The sequence below is a fragment of the Callospermophilus lateralis genome, chromosome 5 (assembly GCF_048772815.1).
Source record: "Callospermophilus lateralis isolate mCalLat2 chromosome 5, mCalLat2.hap1, whole genome shotgun sequence".
NCBI classification, from domain to species: Eukaryota; Metazoa; Chordata; class Mammalia; order Rodentia; family Sciuridae; genus Callospermophilus; species Callospermophilus lateralis.
In genome coordinates, this window is record NC_135309.1 from 125,661,627 (window position 1) to 125,682,201 (window position 20,575).

The following is a 20,575-nucleotide window of genomic DNA, read 5'->3' on the forward strand; positions in this document are numbered from 1 at the left end:
TATCGTTACAATTTTTAAGCAGCTGCCAACTTAACACATTTATCATGCTAGCAGGGGATACTGTTTACCCCCACCCTCTACCAGAACACGAATAAAGATATTAAATTAACCTGGTCCCACTGTGATACCTTAGAGACCTTACTGGACACCTTCCCCTGTCCAGGGATGGCCATTTATCATCGCTCTTGGATATTGTTCTCTGGCTCATTTTCAGCCCATGTGACAGGACTTCCATAAGAATAAATCTACTTCAAGGGAGATTTTTGTGTTGCAATATATTAGCTGTGATATTAAAGATCGGCTCTTTTAGGTCTACTGAATTCTTTCCTTCACACTAATTTTGGTAATTCATTCAACAGAGGGATTAAGTGTGCCTGGCATTATGTGCACACTGTATTTTGTTTAGAGTTCCATTATCCCAGATGTTCAGAATAAGCAGCTGTGGGCACTTTTGAGGAGAAAAGTAAAATGTTCCCAGATACTCCATTACGTCCAAAAATGCTGGAAGGGTTAGTGATTATGAATATATGCATTTATATGGATATATACATGTATATATACATATATACAGTCATCAATAGCTTATTGACAGAGATATATTCTGAGAAATGTGTCATTTGGCAATTTAGCCATTGTGGGACCATTACAGAATATTCTGTAATGTTCTTAGTTTCTTAAAGAAACTAAGGTGGCTACAATGTCACTAGGTGATATTTTCTTATGGGACCACCAGGGTACATGTGACATGTCATTGAAAGAAACATCATTGATTCTGTGTGTGTGTTTGAATTGGTGTGTATGTTAATACATGTGCTCTGTCAGAGCAAGCCCGAGGGAATATGTGAGAAATCTCTAAATAGGATGTTAAAGATGAACTTATACTCCAGGTTTGGACTTATGTAGCTATTTGACACAATTTAAGACCACTGAACTTGTGAAGCATCATATGTGAAATTTCTAGATGTATCAAAATCATTTCTAAAGTCTAATGCAGCACCAAAATATATGGTTGTACCTGGGTGTGGTGGTGTATGCCTCTAATCCCAAAGGTTTGGGAGGCTGATACAGGAGGATTGTGAGTTTAAAGCCAGCTCAGCAAAAAGTGAGGCGCTAAACAACTCAGTGTAGACCCTGTCTCTAAATAAAATACAAAAAGTAGGGCTGGAGACGTGGCTCAGTGGTTGAGTGCCCCTGAGTTCAATCCCCGGTAGCCACCTTTCCCCCTCCCACCTCAAATATATATGGTTGTATATCCTTTCTCTTTTAATATTTAATCATATATCAGAATAAATAATATTTGGCTCTGTATCTTTTTTGAGGCACAGGATTCAGCTCCCTTTGTTCATATTCACAAACTATTTGATTCTAGAACCAAACTAGAGGGTAGGAAGGAGGAAATTGACAATACTATTATTTGCAGAACAGAGGAGCCACATCACATAACCCAGGCTAGAAAATCCCCCCTTAAGTTTGTTCCAAAGTGTTCCTGAGAATAAAATGGGAACTTCCTTGCCTTTACAGAGCTCCTGCCTTAAGGAGCCATAGACTCTTAACCTGGAAAAATATTTTACAGTTGATTAGCCAAGACCTTCATTTTTAGGAGACCTAAGTTCCCTTCACTCCCAATGCAAGACTCTTCCCTCTGCATGCAAGGGAGGGAGGATCCAAAGGTCACAGCAGAGGTGACTTTCCAATTTCACTCAGAGCAGGAGCAGGGGACCCGCCTCGCTCAGCTGAGTCAGAAAGAGGCATAGAGAGATGTCTCCAATACCCTTCATAGCTCTGGGGAGCCGGAGTAAATGACAAGGCTAACCAAAATTTCTCTGTCTGTGTCCCCTCCAAAACCATGGTAGGGGACTTTATCCTTTGTCCTTGTCCTCTGTCCTGGGGTCTTCTACAGGTCTTAATTCACAATTTAAAAGTGTGGAGATGGCCATGGTCTTCCATCCTGGTACTTTCCTAAGAGCTTAAAGTTCAGAGAAAACAAAGGGTGGAGGGGCAATACGAGAAATGGAGGGGGCATGTTTTCCCCAAAGCACAAGAGACTTGCAAAGTTGTTTATTCACAGAGGCACTAAAACCAAAGAAAAGTATGTACTTTATTTAATCAAAGGCATGTCATTTGAAAACCAAGTTTCCCAGGGTAAATTATGTCCATTTCTATTACCAGTGAAATATCTCTATCCTTTAATTAAGTCATCTGCAACACACAAAGTAATGAGACACTGAATGTTTCAAGAATTATACAAATACCGTGCAATCACTAGATTCTAAAAACAGTCCTATAAACTATCAAATGCACTAACTAAAAAAAAGAGAGAGAGAAATAATCTCCTGTTTTCATAAAAACGTGGAACTGCATGGGGAATTGACTGGAAGAATATTCACCAAAATACAGTTTTTACCTTAGGGTTGTAAAATTGGGGGTAATTTTTACTTTCTCTTTAAACTTTCCATGTATGGCTCAGATAGTGTCTACAAGCAAAAACAATTTTTGGGAGGTAATCTAAAAAGACAGAACTAGTTTCAATTCGAGAAATATTAATATAGAGCTGCCTTTCAGGTATCTATGGAATCTTTGAGGTTGCTGATCATGCATATACTCCTGCTTCCTATCCATTTTCTTCTTAAATTTCCATTATCTGGCTCACCTTCAGCCACACACGGATGGAATTCTCTTTTGACTATTACCTATGATTGTTTTAAAAAAACCCTGCTGTTAATTTATATGTCTTCATTCATAAATTTCCTATAGTCCAGAAATGAACTATGTATTCCTTGAACATCTCTCTTCCTGTAATTTTCAATGACTCTGAAATTTCTCCTTCTGCATCTTTGTGAACATTACTTTCCTATGCTATCACTGCATGATAACCACCTTTTTTTTTCTCTTCCCTCACTTTTTTTGAGTCCATTGTTTTTTAAAAAATATATTTTTTAGTTGTGGATGGACACAATACCTTTATTTTATTCCTTTACTTTTATGTGGTGTTAAGGATCAAACTCAGTGAGGCACAACCCCAGCCCTGAGTCCAATGTTCTTGTTTCTGACCTCAGGGAATTCTATTCACTAAATTTAAAGGTAGAGTCAAAACAGAGAAATGTAAGTAAGGAGTACCTAGCTTAGCTGGGAAGGTGGGGAGGGACTTCCTTAAAGGAGTGGACAGTCATTTGAGGCACAGGGCACAGGGTGAGCAAAAAGAGCATGGGGCCCTATGAGAAGTCAGCTAGCTGTTGATAAGCCTGTACTTTATTTAATCAAAGGCATGGGATTTGGATGGCAGAGGGTGCTTGTACACCCTCCAAATTCATATGTCAAAGTCCTCACCTCCACTGTGACTGTATTTGGAGACAGGGCCTTTATGAAATAAAGTCAAATGAAGTCATAAGAGTTGGGTTTTTGGTATGGTGGGACTGATGTCCTCATGAGAAGAGACACCAGAGAATTTGTGCTCTCTCTCTCTCTTTCTCTGCCACATGAGGCTGAGTCAGAAGGTGGTTCTCTGCCAGTCTTCTGAGAATTTTCATCAGAGCCCAACCATGCTGGACCTTGATCTTCTAGTCACCAGAACTGTAAGAAAATACACCTCTGTTGCTAAGGCTACTCAGTCTGTAAAATTTCTATGTATGTATGTATGTATGTATGTATTTCGGCTGCCTAAGCTGATTAGTTCAGTGAGGGAGTCTCAACTTGATCCTGCAGACCAGGAAGATTCTCCATAGGGAACACCTACACTCAGGGCATTTTGGAAATTTGAGAGAGGATTTTTGACCATCACAAAAATTGTCACAAGCTATTGGCATTTACTGGGTAGGGATGAAGGATGATAGATGTGTCCCCTTCATGGAGTGTTCCTGCAGAGAGGAAGTGTCCCACATCTGTCAGAGACTTTATGTAGGTGAAAAGCCCATTTATCATTATCTGGTTTAGAACCAAACTTTATTTTAAATAAAAATACCAAGTATTTTAATGTAACTTACATTGAAGTTTTCAGGTGTATCATTACCCTGTATGTTGAGAAAAATATATACATTTTTTTAAATTTTTTATGTATACATATATTTTAGTTGTCAGTGGACCTTTATTTTACTTATTAATTTGTATGTGGTACTGAGAACTGAACCTTGTGCCTCAAACATGCCAGGCAAGTGCTCTATCACTAAGCCACAACTCCAACCCAAGAAAAAGTATTTTTGTAAGTAGAATCCTAATTTAGTTGGAAAGCTTATTATTTAAAGGAAATATGCAGAATATCTTCTGTAAGATTAGCAGACAATTCTTAATATATCTATTTTTCAATTTTTTTCACTATAGTAAAATACACATAGCATAAAATTTACCATCTTAACCATTTTAAAGTGTACAGTTTAGTGGTATTAAATATTCATAATGTTCTGCACACAGCACACCATCCATTGCCATAACTATTTTAATTTTATAATACTGAAACTCTGTACTCACTACACAATAGTTCCCCTTTCTCCCCTCCCCTTGGCCACAGGCAACCACCCTTATATTTGTTATCTTTATGATTACATAAAGTCATACAGTATTTGTCATAAAACTACTTATTTTGTTTAGAATATTATAGGCTTATTTTGTTTAGAATAACATTGTTATGCTTCATACAGGATGTATCATATGTCAAAATTTCCATTTTTTAAAGAATAAATACTTTTTTATTGTATGCAAGTACCATATTTGTTTATTCCTTTATCTGTTGGTGAACATTTGGGTTGATTCCATGGTTTAGCTGTTCTTAATAATGCTGCTATGATCATGGGTGTATGAATGCCTCTATCAGACTCTGCTGTCAACTTTTTAGGGTATACACATTGATGTAGAATTGCTAGATAATGTGGGAATTCTACTGTTTTCCCACAGTAGCTGTATTATTTTAGCTTTCCACCAGCAGTGCATAAGCATTCCTGTTTCTCTACATCCTGAACAACAGTTTTTGTTTTTTATTTTTTTTCTTCTCTTCTTTTAATAGTAGTCATCCTACTGGTGACATAGTATATTATTATAGTTTTGATTTGCATTTCCTTAATGATTGGTGATTAACACAATTTAGATATAGATGAACATTGTTTCATCTGTGTATTTTCTTTAGAAAAATGTCTATTCAAGTTCTTTGCCATTTTTTTAAAGCAAAGGTATTTTTTTGTTTTGTTTTGTTTGTTATTTTGTTGAGTTTCAGGATTCACTATATATTCTGCATGTTAATCCTTAGTTAGATACACGATTTTCAAATATTTTTCTCGCATTCTGTTATGTTGCGTTTTTACTCTATTGATATTGTCTTTGGATGCACAAAATGCTTTAGTGTTCAATGAAACATACAAGGGATATGTTTTTTCTTCTGCTGTCTGTGCCTTTGGTGCATATCCAAAAAAATCATTGTTAGATCTAATATCATGAAGGGTTTACCTGTTTTACTTCAAAGACTTTTATAGTTTTAAGTGTTGGGTTTTTAACTCAATTTTAGTTAATTTTTGTAATGTTGTTATTTACATTACATTAGTTGAAAAGTCTATGCTTTCCCCATTAAATGGTTTTACATCCTTGTCAAAAACCTTTTGACCTTGATTGTGAGCCTTTATTTTTGGACTCTGTGTTCTACCCTTTGTTCTATATGCTTGTCTGTATGCCAGCAACACACTGTCTTTGACTCCTTTGAAGTTGGGTGTTGAAATAAAAAAGTGTGAGATCTCTGATTTTGTTTTTTTCAATTTTGTTTTGAATTTTTGTGGTCTCTTGAAATTCCGTGAGAATTTTAAAATAGGTTTTTCTATTTCTACAAAATAAATTGTGATTTTGATAAGGATTTACCTGAATCTATATATTGCTTTGGGTAGCACTGATATCTTAACAATATTATGTCTTCCAATCCATGCACATGGGATCTGCTGACATTTACTTAAGTTTTCTTTAATTTCTTGCAGCAATGTTTTTTAATTTTAATTGTACAATTCTTTAGTCTTCTTGGTTAAGTTAATTTTGAAGTATTTTATCCTTTTTGATGTTACTGTAGCATCAAAGTTGGTCGTAGTTGGTGTACAGAAATGCAACTGATTTTTATGTATTGACTTTGACTTCTCCTACTTTGCTTAATTCATTTATTAAGTCTATCTCTTTTTGGTGGATCATTTTTAGGATTTTTTTACACATAAAATCACATAATATGCAAAAATTTTTTTCAATGTCCAAACATTATTCACAATTTCAGAAAACCAGGATACTATTTTTGTATTTATTTTTCCAAAAGTATGCCTGCATTGCTCAGCATATCTGTGACATACCTGGTGATTTAACATGAACCACATGATAAACATGTCATCAACATGGTGATTCTACTTGATTATATCTTCTAATGTTTTTTGTCCATGCATTTATTGATGACAGATGTATTGTTGTAACTTTACTTCCATTTATTCCCATAATAAATTTAGAAAAAATCTGTTTATTGTTTTTCTATTTTTTTACTTTAAATATATATAGAAAGATAATACTTATTTATGAATTTTATTTCAGGATAATAAAAAGGTACTGCAAAATATTTTTTATAAAAATGGAGGATTGAGCACTTTGACTCTAGAAGATGGGACCCAGTGAAAAATGTTAAGCTAGTGATTTATCCATATTTGTTTAGAGCCCTTAACATTTTTCTTTCACCTCAAGAGTTCAGGTGTGGGCATGGTATAATAGTGCTCCTTTCTAGCCTCGTATTCTCAGTAACATAGACATTTACTGAGCAGGGCCATGAGCGCTAGATATCACAGTAAAGAGATGTTTCATATCCACCGGGCATTTGTGTAGGTGAAGAACCTGTATATCTTGGGAAGCTTTTCAATCTCCTGTTTTGAAAGTCATTGGATTAAGGCATTATACTTAATTGTTAATGGTATATTCCAAACCTAGGTTAAGAACACCACCCATTTCAATGCAACTTTAGCCAATCCCATCAAAACTCTGTATCCTGCTACTACCAATCTCAGAGAAATCATGATTATCTGGGGACCTTGTGTTCCCTCTCATAGAATATTTTTATTAGGAGATAAATCAAGTTCTTATCTCATATGGGCCAGGAGCATGGGTAGCCATCTTGGTTTTGTGCTTGGAAAAGATAACAAAATTGTCATCAGGTGTCTTTCAGTCACGCTAAGTCATATGGTCAACAGCTATGTGAACTGACCATCAATATTGCCATGTTTTGAATGTCCTCTTCAAAACTCATGTTGAAATTTAATTATCATCATAACAGTATTAAGAGGAGAGATTTAAATGGTGATTAGGACATGAACAAAGACCTCATAAACAGATTAATGTAGTTATAATGGAAGTGGGTTAATTATTGCAAGAGTGGATGTTTATGAGTTTGGTCCCTCCTTGTTCCCTCTCTGTGACTCACACAAGGACAGGGTTCACTTGCTCTTCTGCCACATTATGATGCAGCAAGAAGGTCCTCATCAGATATGACCACTCAATCTTATTCTTCACAGTTTACTTGTCAGACAAATAAACCTCTTATTTAAAAATAATTTATCTAGTCTGTTATAGCTGCATAAAGTAGGATAAGACAAACACTGTGTTAGTAAGCTTTTTGTCACTGTGCCAAAATACCTGAGGAAAAACAAAGGAGGACATATTTTTTTGGCTCATGGTTTAAAAGGTTTCAGTCTATGATTGGTTGATTCCATCATTTTAGACCTGAGGTAAGAAGTGGAAGAGCACAGCAGAAGGAAGTCTTTGCAGTTAGGGAGCAGTAGTGGGGAGAGTTGGGGGAAAGATTTAGCTTTCAAGTATACACCCTCAGTGGCTCTACTTCTTCCAACTATGTCCCATTTGTCTATAGTTTCTACCATATCCTGGTAGTCCATTAAAATTATTAAATCACCAAATGGATTAATACATGGATGAAGTTAGAGACCTCATGATGCAATTATTTAATAAAATTCCCTACTTTTGAACATTGTTTCATTGGGGACCAGCCTTCAACATATAAGCCTTTGGAGGACATTCCAGATCCAAGCCATAATAAATGTTTTCTGTCTTAGGTTCTTGTAGAGATCAGTTACTAATTACACTGCAGATTTCAGTTTCTTTTCCCAAGCCTATCTCTATGGTTGATGCCCCTGGGCAGTCTTAAAACAGCTTCATGCAATTAATGTATAAAAAGGCACTAAAGTCCCCACTTCTACAGGCTGGTGATCTTAGCCTTGATGTCAGATGTGAAACTAGTAGAAGAATCACATTTAATTTACTACTGTTCCCATGCCTACCAAGAGGAAGGGCATGCCTTGATTTGGCTCTTCTAGCCTACCCCTCTTCTACTCTTTCCCAAATCTCCCAGCTGGAACTAATTCTGCTGCATGGTAGGTCTTAGTTCCCTGAAGAAGAGAGTTTTAGGCAGCTATTTCACTGCTGTGACTAAAGGACCAACCAGAACAACTGTAAAGGAGGAAAGGTTTATTTAAGGCTCATGGTTTCAGAGATCTTAATTCATAGAAGGCCAGCTCCGTTTGTCACAGCTCCTGGTGAGGCAGAACAATATGGCAGAAGAGTGTGTAGAGGGAAGAGGCCCACATGATGATCAGAAAACAGAGAGAGAGACTCCACTCTCTGGATACAAAGTATCTACCCCATAGCCACACACCCAATGAGCCACATCCTCCAGCCAGACCCCACCCAGTTAATGCCATCAGGGATTAATTCACTGATTTAGGTTAAGGCTATAACCCAATCATTTTTTCTTCAAACCTTCTTGCATTGTCTCATACTTGAGATTTTGGAGGACACCAAACATAAACTATAACATTCTGCTCCTGGCCCTCAAAATCTCAAACTCATCTTACAATGGAAAATACATTTAGTCCATTCCCAAGAGTTCCCATCATCTCAACAGTTTTGAGATTGCTCAAGTTCAAGTCCAAGTCTTCTCTGAGGCTCAAGGCAATTTCACATTGTGAGCTCCTGTAAAATTAAAAGCAATTTACAAGTATTCAGTATATAATGGTAGAGAGTAAATGTTTCATTCACACAGTTAGGGGCATAGAAAGAAGGGATAAAATCAAAGCAAGACAGAAATCCAGCTGAGCAAACAAGTCCTGTAGCTCTATTGTCTGGCATCTGGGGCACATCCAAAGGGCTTGTGTAGCTCGTCTCTGTGGCCATGTTGGTTGCAGCCCAAGTGGCCTTTCTGTTGGCTCATCTCTGCTTGATTCTACAGCTTTCCTAGTACAATGTCCCACATTACTGACATTTCTTAATCTTGGCAGTCTCCACTGCAGCTTCGGCTTCTTCTTCAAATCTCCACATTTAACTTTCTCAAGTGGTGCTTACAGGGACTTCCACTCTGCTGGATTTTGCCTGTCCTCCAAGGCCTTCCTTTGCAATCTTAGTGGAAGCCTCCATGAACCCTTAACTCCAGTATCCTGCATTTCTGTAGAACCAGCACCACATGATTTATGCCAAGGTCTGACTTCATCTCCAGCAGAAGGAACACATCCAGGGACCTTGGCTGCAGCAGCCTCTGAGTATCTGGGTGGCTAAGCATGTTGAAGAAACTTCCTAGGACTCCTACTACAAGAAGGGTACCCCACTGGTCTCTTCTCATGTTAATTTTTACTTTTACTTCCTTAAGTCTGAGATGAGTGTGGTCTTGTCTTCCTTGGTCAGGTTTTGCTCTTTCCTTTTAGTCCAAGATTTTCAAATATTTCTGCTCTGCTTTCTGCTCCTGATTATCACAATAAACTTGACTAAAAGCCTTTAGCAATACCCACACCACTGCCTGAATGCTCTGCTGCCTAGATATTTCTATCACCAGATTAGGAAGACCATTGCTTTTAAAATCAGCCTCACAGAAAGTCTCAGGATATGAGCAAAATGTAAACAACTTCTAAGCCAGAAGATAACACAAATGGCCTCTACTCCACATTCCAACAGAGTCCTCCTCTGAACCCTCTAGTCTGTCTTCACTGTCCTTGGTCCTATTGTTATTCTGATCTTCTGATTTCCCACCAAAACTGGTCATTAAGCTCAGTTTACAACAATCCAAAGCATTTCCAGCTTGAACTGCTAAACATCTCAAAATTCCACCCACCAGTTCCAAAAAACTCAAAAAGTTTCTGAACCACATGGCCAGGTTAGTCACAGCAAGAACCCCATTTCTTGGTATCAATTTCTGTTTTAGTCAGATTTTTTGCTGCTGTGACAAAAGGAACTGACCAGAACAAATGTAAAGAAGGAAAGATTTATGTAAGGGACCAAGGTTTCAGAGATCTTAGACCATAGAAGGTCATCTCCAAGGAATGTAGAGGGAAGAGGCTCACATGATGATCAGAAAGCTGAGAGACAGACTCCACTCTCTGGATACAAAATATGTACCCCAGTGAACCACTTCCTCCAACCACACCCCACCTGCCTCTAGTTACCACTCAGTTAATCCCATCAGGGATTAATTCACTGATCAGGCTAAGGTTATAACCCAATCATTTTTCCTCCAAATGTTTTGCATTGTCTTATATGTGAGCTTTTAGAGGAAACCACATCTAAACCATAACAGAGAGTTATAATTCTAACATATTTTCAGTAGGTGGATGTTTGCTTCCAAGTCATGACAATGATAGGTTCATTAATGAACTGAACTTCAGTAGATCAGGCTCACTATCTACTTCAAGGCTCTAACTTTGGTATGCATAAGAATTGCTTCACTTGTTGAGTTAGTGACCCAGGAGACCACTTCCATTGAGAGAGATGTGGGAAACACTCTGAGATTTTGGATCACTGGATCATGTGCTTCCTATATCAAATGGCAGACTTCACTGGAGGTCTGTAAATTGACTTTCTTGTAAATAAGCTACTCATTCCTCTTTTCTTCATATTTCTTCTGCTAGTACTGACAAGATTGTCCCATGAAGTACCATGCGATCCTTGTGTCATAGTTCTGAACAATATGTCATTTATGAGGAAACCTATTCCCTCAGACTCGTCTCCTTGCTACTTTTTCTTATAATGAATAACACTGTGAGACTGTGGTTTATCTTCAAGGCAGGAAGATGCTACAACCTTGTCTAGCCAACATGTTCTAGCCTTTACAAGTGCACAAATTTAAGAAATAAGTTCACTGGGCTCCCAACTGAGAGAAGGATGCCATATTTTATGTGAAGACAATGTTTATAGAGCTCTGCTTCTGGAGTAGACATAAACATGGGCATACTCTTAATAGGTATCAATTACCCTAAGCTCTAGGATCAGTTTGTGGGATTCCTTCTAGAGATTTTTTGACTTCACCTAATCTTGGAAAAATGATAAATGGAAGGTTGTGAAGACATGCTTTGTTTAGTGAGAATACACTGTAACATTGTATATACACCGTCCAGCTTCCCTTTCAAAAATGAAGGATTTATTACAGGGGTGTGCTGTTGAAAGCAGCTTTCAGTGGTCAGTCTCCTCCTACACAGTGTGCCTCAGCTGAAGAAAGGAGCCTCATCCAGTGCCATAATCTCCTTCCTGGGATGGTCAACATTCAATGCAGGGAACCACAAAACCTAGTTCCTTGGACCCAACTTAGGATATATAAAAAGGATTAATCCATTTGAAGAATTACTCAGAGGATCAGTTAAAACTCCTGCTGAGAATGTACTGCAGATAAACTTTTTCTTCCGTGTGATCATCTTTCCTCTCTTCCCTTCCAAAGGTCTTGAAATGAAGAGCAGTAACTAGTAACATCCTACCTGCTAATCTTGGTCCTAAAGAGTTTGCTCCCAGAAAACACAAACTTCAATAGTTGGTGCCAGGAGTGCTTTGAGAAAGCAGATACTGGGATATGATTTTAAAATCGACCCTCCATTGTTCTGCTGACAATGGGGCTCTATCACCCCAAAACTGAGGGATTAAGCAATTTCATATTTGCATGGGCCTGGAGAGTATGTTTTGGATTGAATTCTGAAGGAATTGATCAAGGGAAGAGGATCATATGGTTAGGAAAAAGAAGACATTACCAATTTTTGATCATGTTGCTAGGTGACAGCATTTAACCAGTGCTTACTGCTTTTAAGAGTGACTCCTAAAAGCATAGGGAAACTAATGATTCACACTAAGTGAGGTAGAGGTGTCAAAAAGGCCATGGCTGATGTTGAGAACAGATACTGCAAGGCTTAGAGAATCTGGCATGCCAGAGTGGATGTGCTGTCAGGCAGAAAACCCACTAGAACACTATATTACAGGAAGGCTCTGGGGATACACCACTTACTCCAGCAATAAGGCAGGTGTTTTGTGAAGCAGAACCAGCTTTGCTTGGAAGCTCAGTTAGTGGTGACTGTCTGTAGGTCAGGAGACTGCAAGGAGATGGCACTACAGGACCAGGCTCAAAATAACTTAAGTGGGTGACAGAACCCTGAAACAGCATAGAGAAGGTGGTGCCACTTTGCCAACAGTGAATACACTGGTCAAAATAAGTGACAAGGAGAAGAGGAGGTGCACCAACCTACAGAGAGTTACGGTATGGCTAAAAGAACATGGTATTTCTAATGGCAAAGGAGATTAAGGATGAATGATCAAGAGATTGGACAGTTGCTCTGTTTTCAGACGTGAGGCAGTTTTTTGACTTAGAATCAACTGACTGAAGAAAAGACAGGTTCCCAGGAGACAGAATTTGCAATAGCACAATAAATGTTTATAACAATAGTCCCCCAATTCTTCCCAAAGGACTCATTTATTCCTTAGGTAAATATCCTCTGAGGAAAGAGTAAAAATATATACTTTAAGGACTTTTCGTTACAGGGTCTGCACTGACATTCACGTCTGGTAAGCTGCAGTGCTCTTGTGTATTCTGATTTGGATGAGGTTGCAGGAAATAAAGGAAAATATGGTTCCCAGTGGGTTCACTGGATCCACAAACTATTCTGTGGCTATTTTCCTAGTCTCAAATACATAATGAAATGAACAAATTGGTGGTTGGTATATCCCATGTTAGTTTCTGGGCCTGTGGGGTGAGAGCAGTCACATGGGAAAAGTCAAGAAGAAGCCTCTGAAACTACCTTTCCTCAGACTAAGAGAGGAAATTAAAAGCAATGTCAAATTTGAGGGTTACCACAGAAATCAATTCTACCTTTTAAGGCAAACATGATACAAAGGTGGTAGTGGTTTAATATTTAATATTAATATTTAATATTTCTGTTTAATTTGAGAGTCCCTGCCTTAACAAGACAGATCCTACAGGATTACAGTAGACTATTGTGAAACCTACAAAATAGAAGCCCCTACTGAAGTTGTTTTGCCAGACATAGCATCTTTGCTGAAGCAGATTAATAAAAGCCCAGGAATGGGCTAATATGCCATTGATTTGGTGAAAGCATTCTTGTTCAGAAAAGAGGTTCTGAATCATTTAGCATTTATTTTGAATAAGCCACAATATACATCTCTAGCCTTTACCTCAAAGCTGGTTCAATTCTTCAGGCCTTTGTCCAAGAAGACTTGGGCTTACTGGATATTTTGCAGAACATCATGTCAGTGATGTCATACCAATGGGATCAGATGAGAACAAACTGGGAGTACATTTAAAGTGTTGCAAGATACATGCACTTCAAAGGGAGAGATAAAACCTAAGAAACCTTAGATTCAGATGTCTAGTGGTCTGGGGCATGCTGGGTTCTTCCTTTCAAAGTTGCAAACATATTGCTGCATATGACACCTACCAACCCCTAAAATAAAGTAGAATGTCTAGCGACTTTGCATTTTGGAAGCAGCAATTCCACTTCTATTAATACTGCTGCAATTAATAGAGTGACACCAAAGATTGTTAGAGGGGCTGCAGATGTAGCTCAGTGGTAAAGCACTTGCCAACCATGCACAAGGCCCTAGGTTCAATTCTCAGAACTGAAAAAAAAAAGAGTGTGCTAGATCTGAGAGGGTTCCAGAAGAGGAAAAGGCTTTATATCAGTTCCATGCTGCAGTGTCAGCATATGTTCTGCTCTGATGCTATAATCTGTAAGATCTATGTCATTAGAAGCATAATGGTGGGAAAAGGCACTTTCAGAGTTTATAGCAAGCTTCAATGAGGGTATTATAATGAAGCTCTCTTGGGGTCTGGAGCAAAGGTATGCTATTTGCAATATAGAATTATACACCTCTCAATAAATAGTTTTTATTTAGGTTCTGGTAAAGACAACTGGACATGAAATATCCAATTATATTATCACTAGACCTACTCTCATGAGATTGTCAAATCTAGAAAATTTCTAATATCAAGTGTCCTTAACACCAATCAATCTTACTATTGTGATGCCTCCACAATATTATTATAAATAGTACCTCCAAGATCAAGCATAAGTAGGACCAGTAGAGAAGACCCAAGTGTCAGGAAATGGCAGACAAGACCGCCCCCTTCCTATGTCATCTACCACTGTTGCATCTATGGTCAAAGGCGATCTCCACAAGGAACAGAAGTTCAAGGAGTATACTGGTTCCTTCACCTTGAATTGAAAGAGAAGTAGCCTGAGGTTAAAATATATCCAGTACACTTGGACTTACTCCCGGTGCCAAGTTGTTTGTTTCAATCTCCAAAACCCTGACAATGAGGAAATTTTAAGCTGGAAATAAGTGGACTTACAGGAATGGATATAAAGTGTGAAAGTATTTGTATATCAGTTTACTACCAACCACAGAATCTCTCTCACAGAAGAGGTGCTGAACTATCAGGTAATTAAAATGACTTGGCAGTAGGTATCAGCCAAATTCCATCACTGGCATCCTCATTGCTGTCACAATGGACATAAGACAAAGTGGTCCTGTTGGCAAAGATGGAAGCTATGCATGGGCCCCGCAGCCTGAGCTCCTGGGCTTAATTAGCGAAAAAGATCAGTGCTGAATACCCCTGTGGGTAGCGAGTTGTATGGGTCTGGAACCTAGGAAAGAAGGGTGGGTTTATGGTAGAGATTTGGTATTTAATGATACAAGGTCAGTATGTTATGATTTGTGAATAAGGGAAGAAAAGATGATAGTTCAGAGAATAAAAAAGAGGGGCAGGCAAAGGAAGAGGAATGTTAAAGGGGGACTGAGAAGACACAGCTGATAGAGGAGAAATAAATAAAATCAAGGGAGGATCATTTTAAAAAGAAAAGGTACAAAAGATGATAAGATGGGTCACTGAAAATAATCATTGGTCTTAGCAACAAAGACAATAACAAATTTTTTAGGGGGCAGTACCAGGGATTGAACTCAGGGACACTTGACCACTGAGCCACAGCCCCAACCCTGTTTTCTATTTTATTTAGAGACAAGGTCTCACTGAGTTGCTTAGCACCTTGCCATTGTTGAGACTTGCTTTGAACTCATAATCCTCCTGCCTCAGCCTACAGAGCCGCTGGGATTACAGGTGTGCTCCATCATGCCTGGCAACAATAAAAATTTTATCTAGAGCAATTTCAAAGGGAACTAAAACACAAGGGAGGTGAGTATGATTGGGAATTAAACAAAGAAATATAATGAACTTTAGTCGAGTTTTAAAGCATTATAACATTGTGGGGAAAAGAACAGATAAGGTATTACATAAAGAAGAAAGAAGCAAAGGTTTGAAATAACTGCTATGGAAAAATGAGAAAGCCAGCCAGCCACAGAGATCATAGAGCAATACTGAAGCCAAGCCAAGGCTAAGGTTCACAAATTTGCATTGGCACCAATCAATTTGATTTATGTGTTTTTTTCTTTGACTGTGCTTGGCTTCCAGGGAGTGGGTATTCACAATGCACATGATGGGATTGGCCTAAGAAGTGATAATAAAAATAAAGGTTTTCATCATGAGTGTAGTGGGAAAAAATGGGACCAGAATGTTCAGGGGTGCTGGCAAGGGAGATTATAGTGTGATTCATCAGAGTGGAAAGAAAGGAAAGGAAACCATGAGGAGGTCACAGTCCAGCAGATGCTGATATGCTAGAGTTTGTGTTCTTAGGTTTCTCTGTTGCAGATGATGGTAAAACTTGTCTAAGGCAACAGTGTAGGATGAGTTAGAACCTGTTATAGATCACCACCCTGGGTACTGAGGGGCTGATGTGCAGCAAATTTAAAAGTGTTCACGCTAAAGAAATCAATATATGTTCTGGATGTCACCTACATAGATGCTGGTGATGCCTAGAATAATGGGCTTGAGCATCCTGGCAGCTAGGATACAACAGGAGACCCATTTGGTTATTTAGCCCTATAATAAGAAAATATTGGCTAAAGAGATGTCAAAGTCTAGAAGGAATGCATTTGGTGAATGACTCGAATGAGGGATAACAGTGTTCTAGAAGCAGCACCTAAGTGTGGCCTAAGAGGAGAGCAGGTCAGTTCCTCTACTACATTGCACTCCCAGCCACCAGGAATGCACTCACCTTTTCTTAACAAGTCTAAATGCAAAATTGTCATTTCTCCCTAAATCCTCCAAAGAGAGTAGCAGAGGTGTGCTGATGCCATGTCAATCAGTATGTGGCAGATGTCATTGGGGGCCTTCATGCTGCTTCGGCCTTTCAAATCCCATGGTCTGTGGGAAGTTAAAGCCCTTCCAAGAGTGACTGCTAATTCCCAGGAGGTTTGTTCTCCAACTTCCCCTAATTCTCACATTTCCTACCTACCACCTTATCCTAAGCCATTTGACAGAGAATGAGACTCAACCCTCCCTGCAATTTTCACTATTAAGATGACCACAAAAATATAATCAATCTTTCTTTCTTCAGAGTCAACTTATTTCATACAATAGATGGAAGATTTAGAAATGGTACATAGACAATCTTTTCAAGACTAAGACATGGCCTTAATAAAGCTTCACTTTGTCAACTCTAAAACTTCATGCTTCTAAATTCTAAAACTTCATCATGGTCATAACGGTATCCACATTTGTCAATATTTTAATGATGTAGTAATGCAAACAGGAACTTCCTTTTCTATATGTAGGTAGAAATTTTGTTTAATTGTAGGAATTTGGTTGAAGATCCCATAGGTACAACATTCCTTCTCACACATACTTATAGAAAGAATCTGTTACTAAGTGGACAATTTTCAGGCCAGTGAGTGGCTTTCATATTCTCTTGTCTAGCTTGAGCAAATGGGAGAAGCGTAGACTGATAGCACTGAGTGCTGGCATAATAAAAAATTGTACAGGTGCAAGTAAAAATAAAAGTCCCTATATAAGTGGTTTTAGTGTCATCCTAAGAGGATCTGGCAAGAGGCAAGTGGGGAGATGTCACAACCTGATTCTTCGGTTCTTTGACAGGAATGATCTTAGGTACTTCATATTGCAGTTGTACATCTTGCCTAGAGGCACACTGAGCCTTGAGAGCGATGGGTGCCTGCATCTATACATCCAGATGGATAAACACATAAAGGATGCTGTGATGGGGAGAAAAATCTATCTGCTAGTTAAGTGCATATGACATTGAACTCTTGCCCCAAGAATCAGTTTCCTTCTACTAATCAGTGGTGCTTTTTATTAGTTTACGTAGATGGATACTATTTGGCAAATTATGAAATAGTTTGTTATACTTTTTAAAAAGTCAATAACACAACATCTGATTCTTTTTAACAAAAGATTTCTTCCCTTGAATACTTTCATTACTTTTTGTCTGTGGATTATAACCCGTTATTTCCATTGAATAACCCAACTTTTCTAGTTTTTGATTCCATGTAACTGAAGCCCAGCAGAATTAATTATGTTTAAAGATGACTGGAGTTAAGTAGCTGAACTTTGCCTTAGCTTGAAACAGTGAGTTTAACTATTCCTTGTTGTGCATTAGCTGCCCACTCAGCCACTCAGCTGGCTATACATCGTACAGTAGAATTCATCTGTGTGTTCATGTGAAAAATAGTTGGCCTGGGTCCAGAGGAATACCCAATGGATTCCCAATTCATTAATTTTTGGATTAGGCCTTTACTTTGGCAACGTGTGTACAAATAAACAAGCATGACTGAAATTAATTTATTGCATTCAAGAGACATCTGTAATTCTGCAGTTACTCGGCAAGAAAGAATTAAACAATTTCATCTTTGACCATTTCCCATCTTTAGTCAGCTAAACAAACTTCGCCTTCCTAAATTACTCAGATTCTCTTTTCCAGCTGATAAGAAAACAAAGGGCCTCATAATGAACCTTTATATTTATAAATTCAAATACATATTAAAACACAAGGATAACATTAAAATATCATGAAAGGCCAGCTTAGTGACATTAAAGTATCATAAAAGGCCAGCTTAGGGACAACTTTAAAACTAATGCTTCCCACTTGAAGATTCAGTGCCAAAGTATTACAGCACATGCCATGTGGGAGACCAGGCATCAAGTTCATCTCCCTACAGTTCCGAAATATGAAGGCTAGAGCAAGGTCCCTTTTGAACAGCTCAAGGATCTGGGGGAGTTAAACTGAACAAGACATTATTTTAGATTTCCTTTTTAATTTTATTTCCCTTTAACAAAAAGATAAACCCATGACTAAAGAAAAGGGAGAGTTGTAGCCAGTGAAATTGTCCTAGTGTCCTCTGCTCATTAGGAGCAGTGGCAGCAAGAAGGCAGGGCTGGTGACTGGCTGTGTCAGCTTCTTCAGGCCCATGAAGAGTTAACCAAAGGCGATGATCCAAAGTAAATAAGGATAGATGACATTCTTGCTCCAATAATTAACTAAATTAATATTCAGGGGTAGATAAGATTGTGGTATTGAAAACAAGAATCTTATTATTTCTCTCAAGGTTAGTAAAGTCTTTAATCCCAAGTGACTAACTGGGGAAATATTTGTGGTTGTCAATTAGGTGCTCCTGGAAGGCCTTTAGGGAGGGCGAAAGAAAGGAAGAGGATATCCAAGTGATAGACAAATGGAAGAGGAGGAGAAGTGAGCCATTAATAACAATAATGGTATCGACAGAGAGAGATGGCCTCCAGAGCAACAGAAGCCTAGGGGCTGTAGGCCTGATCTGGGGTTCTCCTGGTCAAGCATCCCTGTCATTTACTTACTCTGGTTGGAGTAGAAATGTGAAGATGAGAAGATATTTAAGAGACTTTTTTTTTCTATATAAGAACCTTTTTTTTCCCCCTATTGTCTTGATAGTTTTGTGTAAAAAAACTAAATGTAACAGCGTCCTTTATTGAGTATTAGTATACACTTGTCCTTAAAACAAACCAACAAGGAGTCTTATCTAGAAACTAAACCTCTAAGAAGTTGTTAGGTTAAAAATTTTTCTCAAGTCCTCCATGTAATAGAAGGAGAACTGGGTTGGACTTTGGGTTTGGCCACCTGGCCTACGTTACTCTGTCTGTCCAGTGTAACAACTTCTCCCAATCACAAAACTAAAACCTCTGCATAAAGTATTTCATTGTTCAAAGAGATTATCCTTCTTTGAATAGATTTGTATTTACTTATATGAAAATGCCACATTCATGTGCTTTAAGATCAGTGGCTTTTTTTTTCCCCCCACAGAACGTCATTTTCTAAATTTATTTAGGAGTTGGATGAAACTCAAGTGATGTGGAGAAAAGAGGGCCAGAACCAAAGATTGTGATGTCTGTTTGGCATTATTTAGACAATTTTATCAAACTTTATTTATACTTCCAATTTATTTTACCTTGTATTTAGTTTGTATGGTTACAAACATGAAGCTATATTTACTTATGGGGTTCAAAACAATTTATAAACTATCTAGATCTAGAAAGGATTTTGGGTAACTTAAATCCTAGTTAGCTAAGTAATTCTATACTCCTTCATTTCTCCTGTGTTGTCCAATCTTTGGGGCCCTGACTGTCCTAGCCATCTTTATTTCCATCAATTCTCACAAGTCCCTAATGTGGTAGGCTACCAACATTTGTTGAATTCATTCTTGCTGTGATGACTTGACAGAGTATGCAAATAGGAAGAACTTCTATAGAAAAGATTATTTATGGACTATCCACGAATGAAATACAAGTATTTTAGAATCAAGGCTAGAATGAACCATTCATGTTTGATACTCTCTATGGATTAGTATTTTCAAATATCAATATATCATGTTTAATGTGAAACATTTCTATATTATTTATGGCTTGTTATAAAGAAATGGAAAAGGCAGATACACCAAGGAGCAAGCGCAGGGAGATGTTTTTATCTCAGGATTCTTTCATCCAGTAAAACTTTTGTGAGTGTTATTGGGTGCTTTTGGCCTATGTTCTTTTTGCCCCTTGTTTATTGAGGATATAAAAAGGGAACTTCACTGTCTAAAAAAATTCTTGAATTACTTATTACTTGTACAATGTGAGTACTGCAATTAAAATGTCAATTAAAGTTCAATATTACATGATACATACTTGAAGCTATATTATCTGTAATAGTGCAAGGTACATTATGGCTAATCAATGAGTAATACTGGATTAAGAGATTATCTTTCAAACTACTTTTTGAAGTTTTAGTTCTGCTGTCATTTTATTTTACTTTCTATTTAGCTTATTGGGTTAAAATATAAAGTTATATTTACTTATGGAATAAAAAAATAATTTATAATCCATCTAGGTCTAGAAAGAATTCAAGTTAAGAATTTGACTTGTATCACAGTTAGCTTTTTAATTTGCCTTATATGTAGCTTA